Source organism: Synchiropus splendidus, chromosome 14 (genome assembly GCF_027744825.2).
Source record: "Synchiropus splendidus isolate RoL2022-P1 chromosome 14, RoL_Sspl_1.0, whole genome shotgun sequence".
NCBI classification, from domain to species: domain Eukaryota; kingdom Metazoa; phylum Chordata; class Actinopteri; order Syngnathiformes; family Callionymidae; genus Synchiropus; species Synchiropus splendidus.
The window spans coordinates 1,789,955-1,812,500 of record NC_071347.1 but is presented as its reverse complement, the minus strand read 5'-3'; the positions used below and the strand labels follow the sequence as shown (position 1 = coordinate 1,812,500).

Here is a 22,546-nt window from a genome sequence, read left to right as displayed (position 1 = left end):
GTGACTTTGCATTATAATCCCCACAGATGGGCACCGAACTATCTGGTTTCAACACTGGTACGAATGGTGCTGCCCACTCTGAAAAATTCACTGGCTCAATGATTCTCTCCATTGTCAGTCTCTTCAACTCCTCCTCGATTTTTCTTGCGCATGGCGTATGGCACTGGTCTGGTTTTGAAAAATTGTGGAGACATATTTTCTTTAATATATATTTGGGAAGGAGGGCCTCACCAGGTTCCTAATTCCTCCTTGAACACTTCTTCATTCTGCCTTAACACATCCTGTAAGGTCAACGTAGGTTGTTCCAACTTGTTAACATGAAGACAGTGCATCCCCAGTTCTTTTATCCAAGTCCTGCCCAACAGGTTTGGTCCAGTGCCCACCACAACTACGACTGGAAGTTGTCTAACTGAGTCTTCATGCCTTACATTGATCTTGGCAGCCCCAAGTGTAGCCGCTCTCTCTCCACTGTATGTTTTTAAGGTTAGTGAGCACTCCTGCAGCCCATAACTTCCCACATTCAGACTTAGACAAAATTGTCACACTACAGCCAGTATCCACCTCAAACTCGACCTTCATTCCATTTATATCCAGATGTGCAGCGATGGGGGCCACTTTTGATATTTTTGTCTCCTTAAAACTGTGCATCGTAAAAACCTCTTCCTCACCTGAGAGATTCTCTGAAGTTTCAGTGATGTGATGAGCAGTCTGGTTCTTCGTTTTACTGAACCCTTTTCTACTTAGTTTATACTTTCCTCCCCCATAGGATGCTGCAAATTTATTTTTTTTTTAACCACAGTTGTTGCGCTTATCATTGATGAATTTACAACCACTGGGCTTATGGTCACCCCCACATCTGTAACATACGAATGGAGCTGGTTTACCTTGCTGCTTCAGTTTGGTGTTCACTTGATGCAACTGTGCAGGGTGTGAAGCGTTACTCATGACACCATCAAAGGCTTTTGTCTGTAGATCCTGGACATCTCTGTTAGCTGCCTCAATTGCTTGCGCTGTCTTCAAAGCCTTCTCAAATGTGAGCACCAGGTTCAGCAAGCAGTCTCCTCTGAATGCAGTCATCACTGATACCACACACCAGTCTGTCCCTCAGCATTTCTTTCAGCTTGTCCCCATACTTACAATGTTGGGCCAGTTCTCTCAAAATTGCCACGTATTCAGTCACAGACTCTTGTCCTTGAATTAACTGTATATCTTTGGACTATTCCACTGGGCTTTGGATTGTAATATGACTGAAGCAGTGTTGTTTACTCTTCATAGGTCTTGTCACCAGACGTCTCTGGACAACACAAGTTTCTCATCAAACTTTACGCCCGACTGCCCACCGAGCTCAACAGTGTTGCTCGTTTTCTTGCAGCTTCTGCAATTCCATTTGCCTCAAAAAAGTGTTCCAAGACCTGCACATATTCTTCCCAGTTCTGTGTTTGACCATCAAAGGCACTGACAGTTCCAAGCAGCCAAGCAGCCATCTCCACGTTCTCGTTTTTCCACGTAAAAAAAAAAACTTTTCTCAACTCAGGTGCATCGTTTTACTACAGCGCTTTGTCATGCGTTCCACAATATCCTCGTCGCCAATAATGTGACATTTCTTGACCGACAAAACGATGAAGAGACAGCAGGGTTGTTATCAGGCTCACGTGTATTGGTCTCTCACTCAGGCAGGCCGAACACTACAGAACAAATTACCCACAATCACCACATTGTCCCCGTTTTTCTTTACCTGCCCTATACTTCCCTCTATATACAACCTATGGTATTGTTTTGTGCAACCACTGCTGCATTTTCAAAGACCTAAATAAAACTATGATGACATAATTTAATCAGTAATGAATGATGCAAAAAAACAAACAAACAAAAAAAACAACAACACTTTTTTTTGCAATTATTGCTCTGAATGCATGAGGGCTGAATAAATAAAGACAGATGACTGCTACTTTGAGAACATCAGGGGGCATACTGTAAACACTGAGGGAGATGGGTGATTTTTACATTGGGTTTTTTCACTCTTATCTTGGTCTGACCTTACCCTCTCATCTGCAGAAAGACCCTGCCTTAAAAATACCCTGACGAAGAGCTATTACCATGTCCTTGTGGCACACTATAGTACAAGTGCTGCCTGTATTTAAGATAAGATGCAACTGTCATTATTTTAAAGGTAATTTGAGAACCATCATCCCTATACTGCATGTGTCAGAAATGGAGTTAGTATGTATGCTCTCCCTGTTTATTCTAGGCGTGAGTAGCAGTGGCTAAACATATTATGTTATGTACATATGTTTCTGCAAAACATGACACACACTAGAATATGAATGTGACTAGTAAATTAAAGAATTATCCACAGTCTCACTCAGCTGGCAAGTCTATCAAATAGGGTTGTTTGTCCTTTAATATTGTATGTGAAATGGTCAAGAGGGACAATAAAGGCTATGTCTAAGTCACTGCAGCCTCAGCTCCTGTACACGGGAACAGCATGGAAACTGGTTTGCTCAGGGTAATAAACACACTAAGTGACTTATCAAGGCAACTTTCAATGGTTCGTTGTTATAATTCATGTTTCTGAGGCTTGCTTGGATTGTGGCGAGTGATCTAGAGGGATGTGTTACGGCCACCTAATTTTGCGACGGTATTTGTGTAGCTCAGCAGTTTGGACATCTGGCTTGTCAACCTTTCAACTGTACTTCCTAGTTTCCAATCGGATTGGGATCATGGCTTTCAAATTTATCTGAGGCCATTTTGTCACCAGTTTGGCAGAACCGAAAAAAACACACAAGCTTTAACTTTGATATGTTGAGAGAGATGAGTTGCTCCTGAAGCAAAGCCGCTCCACGACATGAAGCTGTCACCACCATTCTTCACAGTTGGGATGGTGTTTTCAGGCAAGCATGAGTCTCTCTTTTCCTCTGGATGGAGCAATGGCCATGACAACCATGCAGTTAAAGTTTAGCATCATCTGACCAACAATTCTGGCCAACGTTTTGGTGTGCATTTGTAAACTGTCATCTGACTGCATGACGCTGATGTTTGATCCTGCCTGGCAGAGGGGCCCATGTTGGTAAATGGTTTGTTTCACAATGCCTCTTTCCGACTAGCTTCTGTCCACATATTCACACAGCCTTTTCCTTTCCTTGTGGTGTTAGCGTGCATAATTTTGATGTTTATCAGGCATCAGGAAACCATTCTCTTTTTCCAGTCCACAATTGTGTTCATCATATTTAGTCACATTTCTGTCGACTTTCCCATGATGCCACATAAAGACGCTGTGAATTCACCTCAAATGAATTGAATTCCATGAATTCAATCTTCCAAATAATTGACATGATCATATCAGTCAATGCCTATAGACTTAAAACACATATTTAATATATCTCAAGACACTTTCAAATATGACATGACTGTGAAATATGTGTGTCAGTCACAAAAATAATGGTGAAAACTGATCTCATAAAAGATATGAACGCCAAAATGTAGTCATTTGATAGAACAAAATTATACAGCGTATGAATGAAGAACAAAAAAATCAAAGAGGACAGATACATTTTCAGAGCGCTTCTGTGTTACAGTAGAAATGCGAGTGCGCCGTCAGTAGAGGACGCCAGAGTCAGCGCAGTGAAGACGCAGAGGGTCAACGCAAGCGTGCGCAATTTCACCCTAGATGTGCGTATCCGATCTTCATTAGACTTTACAGGCTGTTTCGTTTGACATAAACACTTTTCGAAGGTTAAACTCAGCCTTCATTGAATTGTTTTCTCATTGGTGGCTTAAATGGCTTTACAGAGACGTGGGTTCTCTATTTAAATAAAAAAAAGAAGTTCCGTGAAAACATCAATATCAGGTAGTTGGTGAAAAGAAGTCACTAGATCATTTGAATAAAAACTCCAACTTGGTGGGACCTGAGAACGAGGCACTTGCTGAAACGGATTCCACGAAACCTTTAATGTTACTTTAATTTCTCTTTGATTAATGAACGACGAGACGTGACAAGGGAAAAGCAAACAGTGAATGACTGAAGGAGGGAGAGGGAGGGAGGAAGACGGAGAGAGGAGGGGTTATCCTGCCACTGCCTCTTTACGCGGCTCTGCCCCGCACTCCCACTTAACCTCCACACACTGTTGGACGGGAAATAACTTTATGAAAATCATAACTTATCGCAGACTGGTGACAGATCCAAGTGTTTGTTTTCTCTTCTGAAAGCAACGTTTTCCTTTCTGGAACTCTTCCTCGCCGACACGCGGAGTTAGCGAAGTACCGGACGCGCTCCAGCGATGGTGACTTTACGCACGGGACTGGAAGGCTGCTTGATCTGACTCGTCCGGATTCCAGACTACGTCAACTGTCCCAACTTTGTGCGAAAGTTTGTTGCAGTGCAGTCCAGCAGCGAAGACGATCTGACACAGGTAAGAAAAGACGGAACTCCTCTCGCATGTGAGTGTCCTGTTGAAAAAGTCAGCGACGTAAGAAACACTTTGGACCAACAGTCTGCCATCTGATTGATAGGTGAGAGCTTCAGCTGGCTATTGAAGAAGCAGATTGTGACTTTGACAAACTTATTCAAAACAATAGGCGTATTGTTATGACACAACTCACATGTTCTGAAATAAATATTATTTAGAAAATATGCAGTTTTTTTTTTAATGCAAAGTTGACATTATGCAACAACAAAATAAACAAATGCATAAATATCATGACAATATATATATATGTGTCTAATTTAAAACGTGCACCTGTTGTATTTTAAAAGTCATCACGCACGCGTGTCTATTCACAAAAAAATGCATCTTTCTTTATTTGTGTTTTTGGTTACAAGTTGTGTTCCCGCTTGAACCTGCACAGTCAATTTCAACTTCATCAATGCCTTGGTCGAACAGTCACTTGCAAGAAATCAGAGCGGCCTGTAAAGTATCCCGCTCACACAGCTGCAACCTTCTGTTCAGAGCCACCTCTCCTCTGTCTGACAGGCCGACCCCCCTTAATCTCCCCACAATAGAGGGGATCAGTTCAAGGCACATGTCACCTTTCTCCACGGGGATCAAGAAGGTCCCAATCGCAAATGAAAATAGACTTCCAACTTCATTGCCGGACAATTAGGTAAACGGGGATTTCAGGGGGAAGATCCGCCATCGATTCTTTGTGCAACTTAAAATGAATTGTTTTAAGACAAAAGTAATTTATTAACCGTTCGAGCAGTGATATATATATATATATATATATATATATATATATATATATATATATATATATATATATATATATATATATATATCCCTTCTTCACCTCTTCATAATATACATAATTTCCGTTACACTGCAGGATGATAAGCGTGCGCGCTGTCTGAGTTGCATTTTTTTTTTTTGTGAATTGACATTGAATCATGCCAAGATACATTGAGTTTCAACGTGGAGGCCGGTGACACTGAACCTTCTCACTTTGGAGCGCTCGGTGGCCACAGCCTAATATTGGCCCTTTTTATCCAGAGTTCTGAGACTGCTCCTCGCACGGGCATGAGGGGAGCAGCCGCTGTGAGAGTTGGTAGCGGACGCAGGGTGAGGATGTGACAGAGGGTACCGGAGGACAAGGCGCACCAAGGCGACCTGGATCGCGCTGATAGAAGTCACTTGAGGGTGTTTCCCCAAATATAGAACCACACTACACCACCGAGATAAGCTGCTGCCCTGCCGCTGATAAGAAGCTTTCCGCAGAAACACACTCTCACACAGAGACAAAAGTTCGAGTGGATCGCTTCCTCTGATTTTACCGCAGCCGAACTGATCGGTAGTCGTTTTAATTCCCAAACTTGACTCGCTCGCGCGCTCTTCCCATTGGCTTGGACGCTCCAGGACATGCCCGCACCCGCACCGCGCGTAAATCACCATTTAGAACAAGTTCTTTAATTGTTTGGGCCGAGGCAAAAACAATTTATAACCATGTGATGTAATCGAGAGTGTCTGTGTGAAAAACAATCCGACCTCGGCGGTCGCACGAAGTTGAAGTGGTATTTTGTTGTGAGCAGGTGCTGCGGCCCCAAGTTTCCTCATAAGGTAAAGTGGCATTAGAGAGTCCAAATGGCAGACTTATATATAGGCTGCCAATTCAGCACATTGTCCCGGGTTGCATAGCTGCGCTCCCTCTCCGCTCCTGTCTGAGCAAGATCCGCGCCCCCACTGCCCCCCTCTCAGCGCTCTTCGCTCGTCGATTACTGTGCTTAACGCGCAGCGCACTGAAGAGGCTGGGAAGCGACAGGATAGAGCCGCTCTTAACGGAGCAAATAAACACGTTTTAGCAACTGAAAATAAATGTAGGTTTGTGACCGCATTTTGAGATGGATTTCAATGGTGTTTAACCTGAGCAGATCAATGTACAGTTGTGTAATATAACTCTTACGGGTGGGAGATTTTTTTTAATATATCTTTTTCATTAAAAAGAAGAGCCAGCAAAAGATTATACATACAGGAAATTTGAATGTTAAAATACAATGGGTTCTTGTCCATTCAGACAATTCGTGCTGTTTAAATTATTCTGTCATTGATTGTTACAAACAGCGCTTTTACTTTCGCAGTCAAAAAAGAAAGGCGTTTATTGCCTTCAACTTGTGGCACATTAGTCAGCGTTTTCCGCTAAAATACAAAACGGTTTTATTATATTTGCATAGAGCTTTATATTCTCAGCTTAGTCGTGAATTTTCACATATTAACATATCACCTTCAAGGAATGAGATCATAATGCTTTAATTGCTTGTCCTTAAAACTCAAGTTATGAATTACTGTATATTTCCTCTGTAAGGTTTGGCAAAAATTTTATGTGCATTCACAGCAACAGCAGAGAGGATTTCACTGTACTCCTGAGTGAGATGTATTTTTACTATCTTAATTTTTATAATCTTTATCAAGCAAATTAATAGAAATAATAGAAACTCTTTGGGGTGGATAAAAGGCTTTTATCAAACACCTCCTGTCTCTTCAGAATACTTTCTCAGCGGAATACAACGCTGCCGAGCCTCTTGAGATCTGTGGAGGACGCATTCTTCTGCCGTCATCATATTCCACACCGTGTTGGGACTCAAGGTAGTGGAAAATGTGGCTTTGATTGAATCAATTCATTTGCAGATTTCTTTTTGTTCTCTTTTTGAAATGTCGTCCGTATGATGGAGGTTGCCTGCATTCTTTTGGAAACGGACCAATAGTTGTTTTTTTTTTCTTTGTTTTGTAGTTGTAATTCATTTACAACTGTGCACCTTTTGTGGGCTCCAGAACTTTAGAAAGTAGACCATTACTTCATGATTTGATGTGCTCTCCAAACACACCTTCAATTCTACATCCACTGCTGGGTCATGAAGGAAACACACACAACCCTAGCTACCGTGACCATACAAAATTTCTCCTCCGGTATTGATTGGAAATCCTGCAAAACGGGAGAAGTTAAACTTAGCGTACTGAGCGTCCTTTCTTCACAAGGGGACCTGTTGCTCCTTTCAGGTCTCAGGGCTGCTCCCTACCTTGTTTTACTAATCCCAGTATTAAAAGCATTCACACTGAGGACCCGGCGATGTCTGTTGTGGGCCAGCATTTATGTGGGTGACTTAAACTTAAATGCACTTAGACACCCGTTTATGTTGTCTGGGACCCAATATGACACCATATGCCTCTCAGTAGTGAGGGGCTGGAAGGCTTCATGACACAGTGTCTTCATTTTCAGAGCCCACAAGATGGCACACTCCACTCCAAAGTCTTTGGATTTGAGCAACCATTTGAATGAGACGTGAAGTTGGACCAAAATATGCTTCCCCTTTTAGATTCAAACTAGAAAAGCATCAAGACAGTGCATCCCTTCCCTTTTATATTTATAACTCAGCAAACAATGGCAGCGATCTAACTTCCATGATTCGAAAATCGTGCTGGCGATTAGCAAAAGCTCAATTCCTCGAGGGGAACCTCAGTCCAGTTTTGTGAAAGTGCAGGTTATTCTGAAGTTTTCAAAACCCTAATAATTGACCTACCATCTCTACCAACGTATTCATTCACATGGAAGTAGATTTACTTTAGTGATTGCTGCTTACTTGCTACTTGATGTACCTGGGCTGCGGTGGTAAAAGATGCCATACAAGTGAATGCTGTGGACAGTCAGGTGAAGGAGGAATGAACACTGTCAATGAACTTTCATGCTGTTGTTGAGCCCTATTATGTCATTGAACCACACATAATACAATCATTCTCTGCAAAGGAAAATGTTCATCTTCAGAGGCAGGATTTTTTTCCTTCACCCAGTGGAAAATCTTCACTGATTTGGACTTGAGCTGGGCACTTTGAAAGGGAACGACGGCTTTGCAATGATTCCGACATGTGTTGTATGAACACAAATCAAACATTTAGCTCTAAGCATTTCTCCCCGAGCCCTAGAAGTGCATATTAGTCAGCCTATACTTATCTGCGGCCCAACGACACACCCAAATTGCAGAGTTGGTGCAGCAGTAGAAAGAGCTGGCCTTGTGGATCGAGCATTTGGGGTACTCGCAGATGCACATGCGTTATTATACCTCATGATTAGGTGCTTGCATTTATTGCCCTAAGATTCACTTTCTGTCTCTCTTGTTTGCTTCTCCAATTTGCTCTTATTTTTTGCTCAAAACCTGACAAACGATGAGACATTGAGGATCCTTCACCACATGCAATATCAGCCTAACACACACGAGAGATCCTGAGGCTTCTCATCTGGCTCCCTGGCCTCAGAAAGACAAAATATGTAAATTTCTCTCAGCAAACATTTATAGGTAGAGTTGATACAGGGACATAACAATGAAACAGGTTTTTAATAGGCATTCTAAGTATGAAAGAAAACTCAGGGAGATGAATAAGAACTGAATTCATATTTGATTTTCCTATAAGCAAATATTCGTTAAGAAAGAAGAAAAAAAAAATTGAAGCACATTTCCATTAATTTCCTGATGATGTGGGCAAAATAACTGAGCTGGAACTTTGGCAAAAAAAAGCTATTTCAAAATTACCCTTGCATTTCACTTCAGCGATTCGAAACAGTCGTGTGCTCTTCTGCTCATTACATATTTGTCTTGTTATTTCTCTCTCTCACTCAGGCAAAAACACCCCTTGTGGGGCCCTTAGGTGTTTGTGGGGCCCTTTTGTTGGACCCCACAGGATTAAGCCTCAATTTGAGCATGAAGACTTCAAAATAACTGTGTCATTATAATTGGGTGTAGGTTTGGTTCAGAGTCCTGGTGAAGGTGTTTTGGATGGTTAGGTTTTTGGTGAGAGGCTGGGGAAAGGGTTATGACAATGAGCGGACCGCACAAAGATGGCGTGACAAACCTGAGTGTGTCTATATGTGTCCGCAGATTTATCCCAATATGTGCAAAAACGAACCTTTAATTTGCATTGTGTAAACTGGTAACTAATCGTGGGCTCTAACAGTGGCTCCACGGCCCTTTAGATGGACACGCTTCTCCAGTTGTTGTCTGCCACCAGACAGCCTTGGATGCTGTTTCCTCATTTTACCTGCTAGTGTTGAATATATAAGCCTCTCTTTCTTTTTTCTATTCTCCATCAATGGTCAGGCCAACCTTTCCTTTCTGCCACCAAGTCTCTAGCACCTGCTCCCCTGCAGTCAATTACAAAGTTGAGCTGACTCACCAGACTCCTGCAAGTCTTCTTGCACCTTCAAACACAGTGTTGGGGCTTCACCTTTGACCCTCTCTTGAGAGATTCCTTGTGTAACCATTTTTTTTTGTTTACACCTGGTTCTCTATTGGTCTCCAAAACATACAGCATCTTCATGTCTCTCTCGGCCCAGTGTTATTGACGTGTTCCATATCATCTCCAGCTTAGTTCACGAATATCAGCATAGCCCACCAATGTCTGTCAATCATATTTTGATTCATTGAAATCTAAAAATAATTGAGGTTAATTGAGTTTGACATTTTTGTGTAAATGGTGCTGAATGGGTTCGAAAAGGTGCTGAAGTGAAATGTATGTACTTGTATTTTTTCCCACCTTAGTAACAAGATATAATAACCCAGAAGAAGACAGCCATTGATGCCCATGGGACATGATGAAGGAGAAGGACATGAAGAGGATTAGTGTGACATGACACAGGTTAAGGGTAGTGGAGGCTGACTAGCTGTGGCGATCCCCTTATGGGAGATGCAGAAATAATAACCCCGAAGACCAATGGGAACATACTTTGTTCAGTGAAAATGAACAATCCCAATCTGTAATAGAAATTATAGAGACAAACTGAATGCACCAATTGAGGCAACGTGTAGCAAATATTTAGATAAATATTATGGTAAGATTCTCCTGCTGACACAAAAGCAAAATAAATGGCTTTTTCTGGCAATGTCCCACAAAGAAGTAGCATTTAAATGTCCAAAAATCTCTGCAAAAATGAAACATTGGAATCAAAAGAAGAATAAAACATTGTTAAGTAGCTGTTTCTGCTGGTTTGTTTGTGTTTTCACTTGGTGTGATTCAGTTTCTCCAGTGCCTGACAGCGCCTAGTTACACAGCAGTTGGGTCGTAAATCACTTTAAAATTGAGGAAGGAATGGGGGTGCGGTATTTCAGCTACTTGCTATTTGATTCAAACTTGCAAAGGCTAGATACTTTGGTACATGATTTTCTGCGTTCATGAGAGGGCGGTTCAAAGTTCTGTGTAAATCTCACTAGTTTTGCAGTGAGAGAAGGAATCATTTCCAGTAAGATCCACTGGAGACTGGACGCAGCAGGGAGACGTGAACTAGACAGTTGAGATGTCTTGGCTATAGTTATTTAGTTGGAATGCTTTTCTCAGTTCATGACCAGACCACACCGACCAGGTGACACACATTTGTTGCTGTCGCTCTTTTTCCTGTCAGTTTCTCTCTGTGGCCTTGAGTTGTGGTAGCATCAGGAGCAGCAGAGGAGGGTTTCAAATGACACCGAGGGATAATCGCAAATGTTTATCTGGAACACATTTACTATGTTTTTGGCTTTCGACGTGACTGACATAGCCCAGGCGTCTATTTTCGAACGTAGAACGCTCAGCTTTCCAATGGCTCTGGCTCGAGATGTGCTGCCGGACAAAACACTGGCTTTTATCCCAAATATTGTGGCATACAGAAGATCTTGTACTACACATCCCTACACATCACTCACTCGCCATCTCCAACTCTATTTCCAGATGAATGCACTCTGTAGTGAGACTACATTGCACTAACAAGCCTGAAAATTGAACACGGATTATACATGACTTAATTTCCTGTTATGTTTCGAGATTGCATTCGCGTGGGAGAAACACCAGAGATTTGAACGTGGATTACCCCGACGAATCATTTTTGAATCCATTGGTAAATTTTGTGACCAGAAATAGGATCATTTTGTAGCTTTGGACTTAGTCAGTGTGAAAGTGGAATTGTGTACATTGAAGTGAGATGTGGCCATTACAGCAATGAAATAGTCTTTTAACTTGCCTCCGCAGAAGAAGAAGTCGTCATCAGCCACGCGACAACCTATTTACCACTGTTGGCTTGACCACCGTATTTCTCAAGCAAAACAGGTCATTGTCACCTCAACTGATGATGGACTTGATGGCTGTAACAGAATGTGGCGTTTCTCAGCCAAAATGTTTATTTTACAAAAAATGGAAAATAAAATAGCAGAAACCAGCTGTGTAACCGTCTTGATTTATCCACGCCTCTCACACAGTTGAACAAAGTGAAAGAGGTTACTGACGATCAAGAAGATTTTTATCAGTGAAGTACAGATACAGACCTCAAAAATGACCAATGAATTGTCTGGTAATCTTTAGTAACTTCCTTGCTGTTCTCCTCAGTGGTTGTGGAAACTTCACACTTACAATCCAACTGGTGTCGGCAGAATCTGGTTTGAACATTCTCGAGAGGCAGAAGTTTAAGGTACACAAGGTGCAATTTATTCATAGGCATAAAGTACTAAGTCCATCGACAACTCAGCACGGTATAGCATCCTGTAAGATTCAAGAATCCAAAACTCAAAACTACACTAGACTATTTGGTAGATAAAGACAACTTTCGGCGCAAATGTGCGTCTTGTGTCTCGTAGTATACACAGGGTAAAATAGAAGTGATGAACACTTCTCGATTGATCAGCCTGTTTGAAATCCTTGTCACTCCTCGTGATGCTATCACACTGTTGAATGTGTTGTTTTTGGTGGTTTTCAACATGTTTGTAACCAATAACAATCCTGAAAAAAACAGAAAAACATCATTGAAGGCTTTAATGTCAATGCATTTTCTGTGGTCAGATGTGATGAGTATGTATTTATTGCCGCCATGATATGCGTTCAGAACATTGAGAATTCTTTTATTTTCATCGCTAATCAGTTTTGATACTGGACCCCATTTTCTAAACTATGCCAGAAGTGATGCTATGCATCCTCCTTGCACATGTTAATCTAGTAAATGAAACTCACTGACCTTTTTTATGGTGTCAACTGCTCCACTTGTATTGTGTAATATGGATTCATGCAGTCACGCAACTGCAACCATCTTGACTCCCCAGTTTTGAAAGAGCTATGTGAAGAACTGCATATTCTTCTTTTGCCTTACTATTAGACAACAATAGCTTTGGTTTCATGAAACATTTATTGGACTGATATTTTCAGTATTTTTCAGTGATTTGAAAATTGTAGCCTCTTTTCCTAAACCTGCTGCTGAGAGAGAAAGAATAACAAACAAGAACACTCTAGAATACACAATATATTTTGTAAATAAATGTATGTTTGTATGTCCATAGACTGAAAAGGCCACAAATATAAAATGTAGACTTTTGTGTCTCTCTATGCATCTGTGTGTTACGATGAAAGCCACAAATGACTCAAAATGTATAGACAGTGTCCACAGACAGAGATCAAATGAAATAATGGAACGTGACGCCAGTCTACAATGACGTGTCATAGCAATCTCAAGTTTCCTCAACATTATTTGCTTTTCTCTCTTGGAGATCCAGATAGGTGGGGTTTCATGGTGAAGACAATTAAAGAGCCGCACAGTTTAACAATCAAATGAAAGTGTTTGAACATACATTTGCTCATCTTTTATGTGATCAGCGGTGAACCTGACATACCTCCAAATGTCCAAAAACACACAAACCCCACCCATGTGGCACTCCCTGCAGGTTAAAACAAACACCAGGTCCTATTTGTTCTGCCACTTGTGGTATATACGAGGATGATATGAGAAGGGGCGTGTGGACTTGATCATTTAATCCAGTTTTATCTCTTGGAAAGCGAGATTATGAAAACAAGTTCATCAGTCAATACTGCTTTATTCCGTTTATATTCGACTCATCACCAATATCACTTGGAGATAAAGGTCAGTGATGAAGGCATGGAAATCTCACCGTGACGCAGCATGGTTTGATCAGATTTGTGCTAAATTCAACATTTTTGCACTAGAATTTGACAACGCCATGCCTAAATCAGTCATGCCTTTGACTAGGACTTTGAACAAGTAATGCATCACTGCTGCTTGGGCCCTCCAAACAAAAATAATCTTTTTTTTTTCCTTTCCTTTTATCCCTTCTTCAGTGAAGTGCTTCACCAAGATTGTTTTGTGGTGCAGAAAGGGGTGTGGCCGCAGGGCTTTGGGTGTAAGGCCTCCAAAATGACCATGAATGAGGTACAGCTGAGCTGCAACCAAGTGGTCCTCCGCACTCTGATCTAAGTCCAACTGGTCTTAAGCCAGCTCTCAGCGCTGGGTGTTGCCAGGGTTTCAGCCCATAAGTTCTTAATTGAGTCATTGTCATTGTAAGACGTTGGCGAGTGGCGGGATTTCAGAGACCAGTCACACAGCCAGGGAATGAGGATATCAATTGTGAGACCCAGAATAGATAAGACCCACAGAGCCCTCAGAATAAAGTTCTCCTTCACACACTTGTGCTATGAGGTTCTCAGGGATACAGCATTTATAAATGACAAACCCCTGACACGCTCCCGGCACATGTCTGCTGGATTAGCAGTGTGTGCTGGTGTTCGGGCGATGACGGGGGCATGCAGTCGAGCCGTACTGGCTCGGGTGTCGTGCTGACTGGGCTCAGACATCGGGTTTCCGCCGTGTAATCCAACATACATTTAGAACGTGGGGTGCATGCTGACATTTGTGCCAGGAGGGCTTCGCACAGAACACCCAAGATGCTTTAGCAGTTGTGTGTCTGCGGGTGTGTTGCGTTTGTCTACCCATCATAAGTTGGTCATGACCATAATTATGGAAGACTGGTTTTCTTTTCTAGTTTTTAGTTACAGTTCTGGGCAGTTTTGTGTGAAACTCTGTGAAAGTGTTACCTTTTTTTTTTTTTTTTACATTTTTGTCCACATGCTCGCTGTAGACGCCCATGGTTCAGATATGTCGTAATTCGGTGTGGTACATTAGTAATGAAAACAGTTCAAGTTTAGGGGGAGTATTCTCAACATTTGGAAAGTTCACGTTTCAAGGTCCTGTTTTCTTATTTTTGGTATTATGACAATATATAGGCAATATATAGACAATAATGCCTCTTCCAACGCGGGGCATGTGCCCACTTCTGTATATTGAGGATCTGATTCATTCAATCTGACTCAGTGGTAAATTTCAGTGTCACTTTGTCTTAAATATAATTCAAATGTCACTTTCTACAACACGGTTCCATGTCTGTTCAATTTGTATTTCAAATTCTGGAATGAGACTCCATTGCAAATGCCTAAATCAAATCAATTGTTCTGCCGTCAGATGCAGTTCATTTGTCCTGGCTCACAACTGATGTGCAGCCATATAAAGTCACACAGTCACTCAATCGGACGAGTCCCTATAGGGTTTGCTGTTGGAGGAGGTGAAAATGCTGGCTCAGCTGGCTGTTTAGTCTCATTCTGGAGGAGCTTACCATGTCTCCGGCTCTAATACGGGGAACATACGCATGGAGCCTGTGATGTCAATTGTTATTGCTGGAAGCTGACTATAGGAAAAAAAATCTCATTGGCCTTTGTAAAGTAATGTAGTGAAAATGAGCTTATGTCATAAAGACTCCATTGTTGAGACTCTTGGGCTTTGTGTATCCAAGTGTCTGCTCTGACCCATACATTGTGGATTTCACGTGTGTTTCCGTTACACTTGTGCAGGTTTTAACGCACAATAGTTCTGGTGCCTGTTCGTTCACGCTCGGCACAAAGGGAGTTAAGTAACAGCCTTTGTGCGGGATTTAAGAATGAGACCTGCTATTGTTTTGCCAATAAATGATTACATATTTCTGGTTGGCTTTAATTGCTTTACACCCTCTTTGTGATTGTTCAAGTCCATGACTGTTGTGCAAGGTAAAACTACTAGCTCCAGTAATGGTAGTGATGACTGAGGGAGTTGTTATTCACTGAACAGGAACAGCAGAATCTCTTGATTGAAACACTCGCTGAGGTGGATATCAAAGCAATGTCGTCATTATTGTCAAGCTAAAAGTTTTTTCTTTTGTTTTGTTTTTTTGCAGCCAAATGTGCTTTACAATGAAACAACAGATACTGTTAATTCTAAAGTGGTTCCTGGAATTGTTTCTTGTGTCTAGAATGTGCTCAGTGACCAATGCTTCAACGGTTCATTTGATTCAAGCAAGCTGTGTTTAATAAAGGTACTATATTGTTCTGATCTAGTCGACACCCCCCCCCCCGCTGCGATTACAAGGAGCAATGAGTTCAAGTTGACTCTAGCTGAAGCTTGCGCAACCCTATTTAAGATCACCCACCCCACCTTTAAATTTTAATAAAAGGGTTCTTGTGAATAAAAAAATATATCCAAGTTAACAGCTGACTGCTCTCAGATATTTGTACAAAAAATGACTGATCAAGATCTGAACGTGGTCAACAGTTTGGATCCTCAATTCTCTATGTAATTCAATGTATATTAAGAAAACAAATAAAATCATTGTTCGTCATATGTAAGACTTTATGCGTATGTAAAATTGTATGTTGGTATCCGCCAATATTGTACCATCATCCTGTATTTCTTTTCCCCTTTCCTGGAAAACAAAACTATGGAAAGGAGGGGAAGATGGAAATAAATAGCTCAGTTCTTTGAAACAATGATGAACCCTGATGCATCTCCTTCATCTCGAGAAGCTCCCTCCTCCCCTTCGGAGGTGGCCACTCTGTAACAGAGCGGCAGATTTGTGCACTCTCCTTTAAATCATTTCCCTCTCTCGCAGATTGCTCCCCCTGGAGTATTGGCCTGACAGCCTTTATTTCCCTCCCCTTTCTTCCCACTTGGAGTCATTTACATTTGTGCATGGTGCAATTAATTACGGGGAGGCCCTGGCCTTGTAAATTAGAAAGAGACAGGGTCGCGCTCTGTAATTGCCACAGACGGTTAAAGCCTTGCGCGGGTCGTGACAACGTGGCGGACTTTGGTGGACCGAAGTGCTTTGTTTGTGAGTGTTGATCTGTTAAAAGCCTAACAAAGTTGCACGACTGCCAGTCAACGCAGATTCAGGCTTGTTTGACATGAGTAGTTAGTTTGCTGTGGATGAACAGAGCAGATCTCAAATGCCCTATTTCCGGAACACATACGTGATCGACAGGTTTAGAGGGGGCCCTCACAATTCCTAAAAACCTCCATTTTTATTGACAATGTCTTCCACAAGATACATTTGAAATATGGCTGTCAATAGATTATAATTTTTAAGCGCAAACTTCCTCTTCTCTGTCTGGTTCTGGGACCACACTTTTTCTATGTCTTTTTCTAAGTGGATTTGCAGAGGCAAACAGACGAAGGAAACTAGCGGATCAACTCGAGTAGCTTGGTATAAAATAGCAAAGCAGTGTGGAAGACAGGACCCACAACAATCGGTCTCAGGTCATCATTCCTTCGTGTTTTTGGAGGGTCTTTCATTCGCATACTTGTGGAGGGGGTGTCCTATAGTATCTGGAGTCAGACAGGCAACTTCTCACAGTCTTTTCATGCGAGGATGCTTTAACTTTTTATCTGGCTCCTTCTCTTACAAGGCCCTCCTTTCTTCTTTGTCACGCAGTGATGTGTTTGTGCATACCTCACCGGGCCGACAAAAGAAGGGAGCGATCCTATTCACTTGTGCCTTTGACATTCACCTCTTGTTTTTACAATCTTTCCAAGGCGCACTGTTTGCACAGTGGAGCAGGCTTTGTCTTCAAGGAGTCGGACAATGGTGAGCGGCATAATGTAATCTCCTAAGCGTAGTGAGCCGAGGGGTGAGGATTGGATGTATGTGCCGGCGCTTGCCCCTGCCAGTCCTCCAGTGCACTCCCACCTCTGTGCGATATTTCATGTTAACTACAGCAGAGAATACGTGTTGTCACTTAAGCCTCTGTGACGTTCACCAAGCTTTTTTGTGAAGGAAACAAAAGCTTTTCACTCATGCAAACATCCTCTCGTTCCACTTGTTGATGGTGTGCCGAGCAGCAATTTGCCCACCCACATGCATGTCTGCAGCCTATTTCTCTTTCCCCCTCTAAATCACTGTGAATATTCAAACATAGAGTATTTTTACAAATATCCCAAAGAACCAGAATCTCACATGCCACAGATCTTGAATCACAGAGTCCCATATTATAGGGTTCAACTTTGCTCAGACAATGTATGTGAAGGACCCCAAAGCATTCATACAATAGTATAAGTATGGTATAACCGGTCCTCCATCACTGGGCCTTTACTATATAACGTCTTTCACAGAACTACTGGCTTAGGGTTAGGGTAGGTTACGGTTTCCTTTCCTTTATTTTTCCTGACTCATCTGTGGGGAATTGAAAGGTCTAATCAAACTTGTTCAATTTAAGATTAGAAAAGGCGTGTACAATTTCTTTTCTTATTTAATCGTGAGACATGCCTAGTGTTAGTAGTTAGTGCTGTCTACAATAGAAGCTCCTCTCTCACGGGTCAATTGAACGTCACATGTGGTTTAATTGGCTGTGTGATTAGTTGGAACTGTTGCGTTGCTGCTAATATGGAAGTGGCAGGACAGAGCCACATGTGGTGTGGAGCTCATTCAGACATCTTCTGTCTAATAGAGTTCCATTGTTCACGCTGCAGTGTGTCAGGGACTGCACAAGTGGCACTGACAGCTGCAACAAGACAACATCTTGGACTGTGCATATTTTATTTGGTCAATGCACTCATTCATTGTGCAGGTGCAGGCGTCACTGAGGATAATGTAGTGCGGCTCTCTTGTTTATAGCGGACGCTGCCGGTGCCATAGATATCCCTCTTGTTACACTGTTCTGAAATTACTTCTCCTGACAGGTGCCTTTTCTCTGCTGCATTCTTAACACAGGGCTTTATCACTTATTGGACAGTCATCCAGAAATGTAGCAGTTGTCAAGAAGACCCCGCTATAGGTTTATAGCCTGGGTTTGCCTGCAGGCCAGCACAGGTCCACAGCTGCAGTTACAGGGACGAAGGAGAACAAGCTCGGGAGGTGAACCTTGGAGTGCCTTGAATGGTGAAATCATTATGAAACTTAAGTTCTTCAAAGGCCCCATGTTAAACTTTGCTATTTTTCCTGACTCCTCGACGGCGTATTAAGATGAACCGTCATCTTAAGCAAATATTATAATTACTTCAATAAGAGGCGCACACATGGCAGAGTCATCTTATGACAAAAGACAGTGTTATCCAGGTTTTGCATCTGATGATGTCGCTGAGCCAGAGAATTCCTGCAGGACTCTCTTTTGCGGATAGATGAGCTGTCATAATTGAGGAGATTTTGAAGTACTTTTATAAAAAGACAAACCGGTTCTGCTTGCATCAGCGTGTTCTGACGAGCCTACAAGAGCGTTTGAAAACACACTGAAAAAATATGTGGAAGTTGCTTTTATTTGATCTACAAATAGAATAATATAATACATCTAAACAAGCATTATGTTCTCTGCTTAATGTTTGCAGAGATGCTACACAAAAGTGTGCCTTTTGCCATCTGTTTGTTATCATTATTATTACAAGAACTTCTTAGCGTGCAAGCCTTTGAGTTTTTTGTCTTCGTTTTTCACTTAATTGTGCCCTGAGAGAAAAATTGCATCCAAGAGAGAGAATCATTTGGTTGATTATGGACATGAATAAAAGATCATTTGTGCAACAGTGTTTGCTTTCTTCTTCATTGTTCTCAATTAGCCTCAAATTGTGGATTCAAAGGCTAGTTTGTGTTGTGTTCCTTGTGAAATTGTGGATGTGGTGTTGAGACGCAGTGAGGAGAAGATGCAGTGTCGGTGCTTTTGCGTCTGAACGCACGCTTTCTTCACTTCTTTTTTTTTAAATTAGCTGCCTCCCATTCTCAATTAAGACCATATCCCAGCCTCCTGATAGGGAACTTAACACGGGGCTTTCAAAGAACCAGTCTGTGCTTTGACCTCCTTTGATGCCCCTATTTGTTCCCCCTGTCCGCTGCATGCAAAGCTATAATAAGACTGACTGTGGGTCAGCGCTACGAGTTGGAATGGTTAGCTTAAGCCAGTCAGTCCAGGAATGGAAATCTGTTCACCTCCAGAATTACTTTTTAAAGAAAATGTCACGAATGAAAAACTGAATTAGGACAGATTGTAGCTTGATTTTCGACTTCAAAGCTGCGCTAAAGAATCACGCTGTTTGTTGTTTGTTTGGCTTTTCGTGCCGAGTGTTTGTTGTTTGTGCAAAGAAAGTACTGTGTGAGAAGTACACTGATTCACTGTTGGTTCTGCTGGAAGCTCACACACACAGAGGCTCTGTTCGACCCGAGCATCCTGACAGGTGTGTCAACATTAGCGAGCGCACACACCCAAGAACGCTAAGTAGCTCTCCTTAACTCCTTTCTATCTATCTATCTACCTATCTATCTGTCTATCTATCTATCTATCTATCTGCGATAACAGAACATCTGTGATGCATTGTTGAGAACTGTAATGAAGGCCACCCCCCACTAGTTGCACTGAAAATTATTATTAGTTATTGATCATAACATATGTTTTATGTGACTGATATGTTGACTGACATTTCTGGTTTTCAGGTGACGTTCATGAATTGTGCACAAGTGAGAAGCAGGTGCTGGAGTTGAAGTCTCTCATTTAAGTAAGTCATTTTGCCTTGTTCCAGGTGTTATTTTGTTTGGATTTTCTGTTGTTGGACACTTTTCCTGACATGAACTCTGACACTGGCGAATGACATATTAGATCTGCTTCTAAGAAAATGTCCTCATATTTTCTACTTGATATTGCCTTTATTTTTTGTCCACTCTTCCTCATCAAAATGGTTCATCATTTCGCACATTTTCTCAACAAGCATGCATCAATGTACATGTTTATTTGTTTTTTTAAAACATTTAATTCAAAGGCTGAGGGGAGGCAATTCTAACAGTCTACCATAATGGGGCATAGGGGAACCATTCAGGAAAGGTTTTTTTTCCCCCAAACATGACAGTGCGATCTAAATAAGTGCCTCTTTAGTGCCTCTTCTTTCCGTTACCTACTGTACGTACTGATGTCATTCTTCCAGGTAGTCTCATAATGATGCACCTTAGCGAGTGTCCACCACCTCTCGTCTCCATCAATTCACAAAGAACACTTTTCAATAGTCACACAGTAGACCTCCACTCTGGTTAGTATTCTGGTGGTTTGCTCTCTAAATGGCTGCTTTCACTTGCTCAAAGAAAGGGGTCTTTAAATGACGCTCGCAGGCATCACTCCAGGAAGCTTTCAGCTTCAGGACCTACAGTATGGCCTTTTAATAGACTTTCAGTGTGAGCAATAAAGATTATATCTGGACTCAAACAAGGTAACACAAACCCAAATTATGCTGCTGAGGTTGTCGCGGCTCCTCTCGATGACTTAAACAGAACAAAGGTTGAGATCTGAGAGGTCGAGGGTGAACGAGTGATCGGACCATATGGCTAATCCCTCTGTTTAAGGATATTTATGAAGGCTTTCTCTTGGGCACTTAAGACATGTCACTGCAGGGTCAACAAGCGGCCTTTTTGATTCTCTCAAAGGTAGGACGTGTTTTGTCCTTGTGATGAACGGTCTCCTGCTGATTCCTCTCAGACACCAGTGATTATATAATAATAATAATAATAATAATAATAATCAGATTTGAAAAAAAAAAAAAAAAATCCCTTTTTGGAATAGTGCGGACCATACCTTCCTCACTTTAACAGGTACACCGAGGTACACAGAGGTGTGACAGGCGTTGAGTGATGTTCATGATATTCAAATCGGGCTTGTGTTCCTTTAGCAGATGACTCGCAGCTTTTTTGGTCTGCTCAATCATTTCTGTGTTTGTCAATGATCATTTTTCCCTCAAACACTGTCTTAAAAAAGAGGGAAGACAACTGAAATTCAGATTCAAAATTCGAATTAGATGCCAATTTGAAGTGTGTTCTTCACACGAATGTCGAGTTTCAGATTCACTTCTGTTTTCTAGTCAAATAACAAAGTGGTACATCTCCCACAATTTTTGTGCCATCAGAATTGGACAAAAAAAGTTTCATCTGATCACCTGACGAAAGTAGATGTTTCTCACCTTATTGATTTGAGAAGTTTGCCATGTTTTATCAACATTGTTTTTTCTGTTCATAATACTTCTTTACTGCGGATACTTTAGGGCAGGGCTCACCAAACTGTTCCAGAAAGGGCAGCTGCGGGTGTAGGTTTTTGTTCCAACCAATCAGGTGTGAGCTGAAACAAGCAGCAGCTGACTGACAATCACTGATGACAGGTGACCTGGTTGGTGAAGCTGCGAGTGCTTGTTTGGTTGGAATAAAAACCTGCGGCCCTTTCTGAAACAGTTTGGAGAGCCCTGCTTCAGGGTGTGTTCATCCTTCTGCTGCATAAAATTAACACAGAGGCAAAAAGCTTCTTGCAGGTCAGGCACACCTCAAAATTTCAACTCTGGTTGCCTGAATAAAAGCAATTTCCCATTGGTTAAAAAGCACTGAGCACACAGCGAATGTCCATCTGGCAGATTTATGGAGTACTAATGAGCTAATGAGCCCGCTGAGGTTACCTGTTTGGTCAAACAATGGCCTTTTCTGCTCCCAAGCAGCAACCATGTATGTGAAGTTGCCCGCATTACACAGTAATGAGCAGCGTCTAACAACATTTAGCAGCGTTTCTCAGTACTCAGCCCTGTGTTGACAGTGTGCTCTAATGTCCTCATTTAGCTTGAACATCTACTGAACTGGTGTGACTTGCACAGTGATATGTGTGACGTGACAGATCCTTGCACAGATGACAAACATTTCCACCATTCAGTCAGTGAGGAACTAACCAGTGGAGGGGAAAGCTCGGCCTGAGCAATCTTCACAAATATCAGTGCTCATCAGTGCTGGAAGTGTACGTTTGTTATTTGTTAGGCTTGCGTCTGCTTCAATTTATTGGTGTTTGTGTTTTGCACACTCACGCCTCATCAGTGTCTTGTACTGAGTCCCATATGGTTTCCTTTGAAGGGGCTCATGGAACGGCAGAAGCAGGAGCTTCAAGGCAGGGCAGGGCCAGAAGCGGTTCCACCCCACTTAAACATAAATCCATGGTGTAAGGCCTGCTGCCAGAAACTGTATAGACTG

General features: G+C 41.9%; 1 protein-coding gene across 4 annotated transcripts in view; it reads left to right on the top strand.

The window, feature by feature from the left end:
* The first annotated feature begins 4,110 nt into the window (after nucleotides 1–4,110).
* Nucleotides 4,111–22,546, top strand: part of LOC128770883 (transcription factor SOX-6-like) — an 86,414-nt gene continuing 67,978 nt past the window's right edge. For 2 of the 4 annotated variants that reach the window (XM_053885829.1, XM_053885826.1), the window contains exons 1-3: nucleotides 4,111–4,409; nucleotides 6,973–7,073; nucleotides 19,997–20,058. The gene's annotated coding sequence lies outside the window, so the exon portion shown is untranslated. The remainder of the gene's footprint in view (nucleotides 4,410–6,972; nucleotides 7,074–19,996; nucleotides 20,059–22,546) is intronic. The other 2 variants (XM_053885827.1, XM_053885828.1) reach the window with 2 other exon arrangements.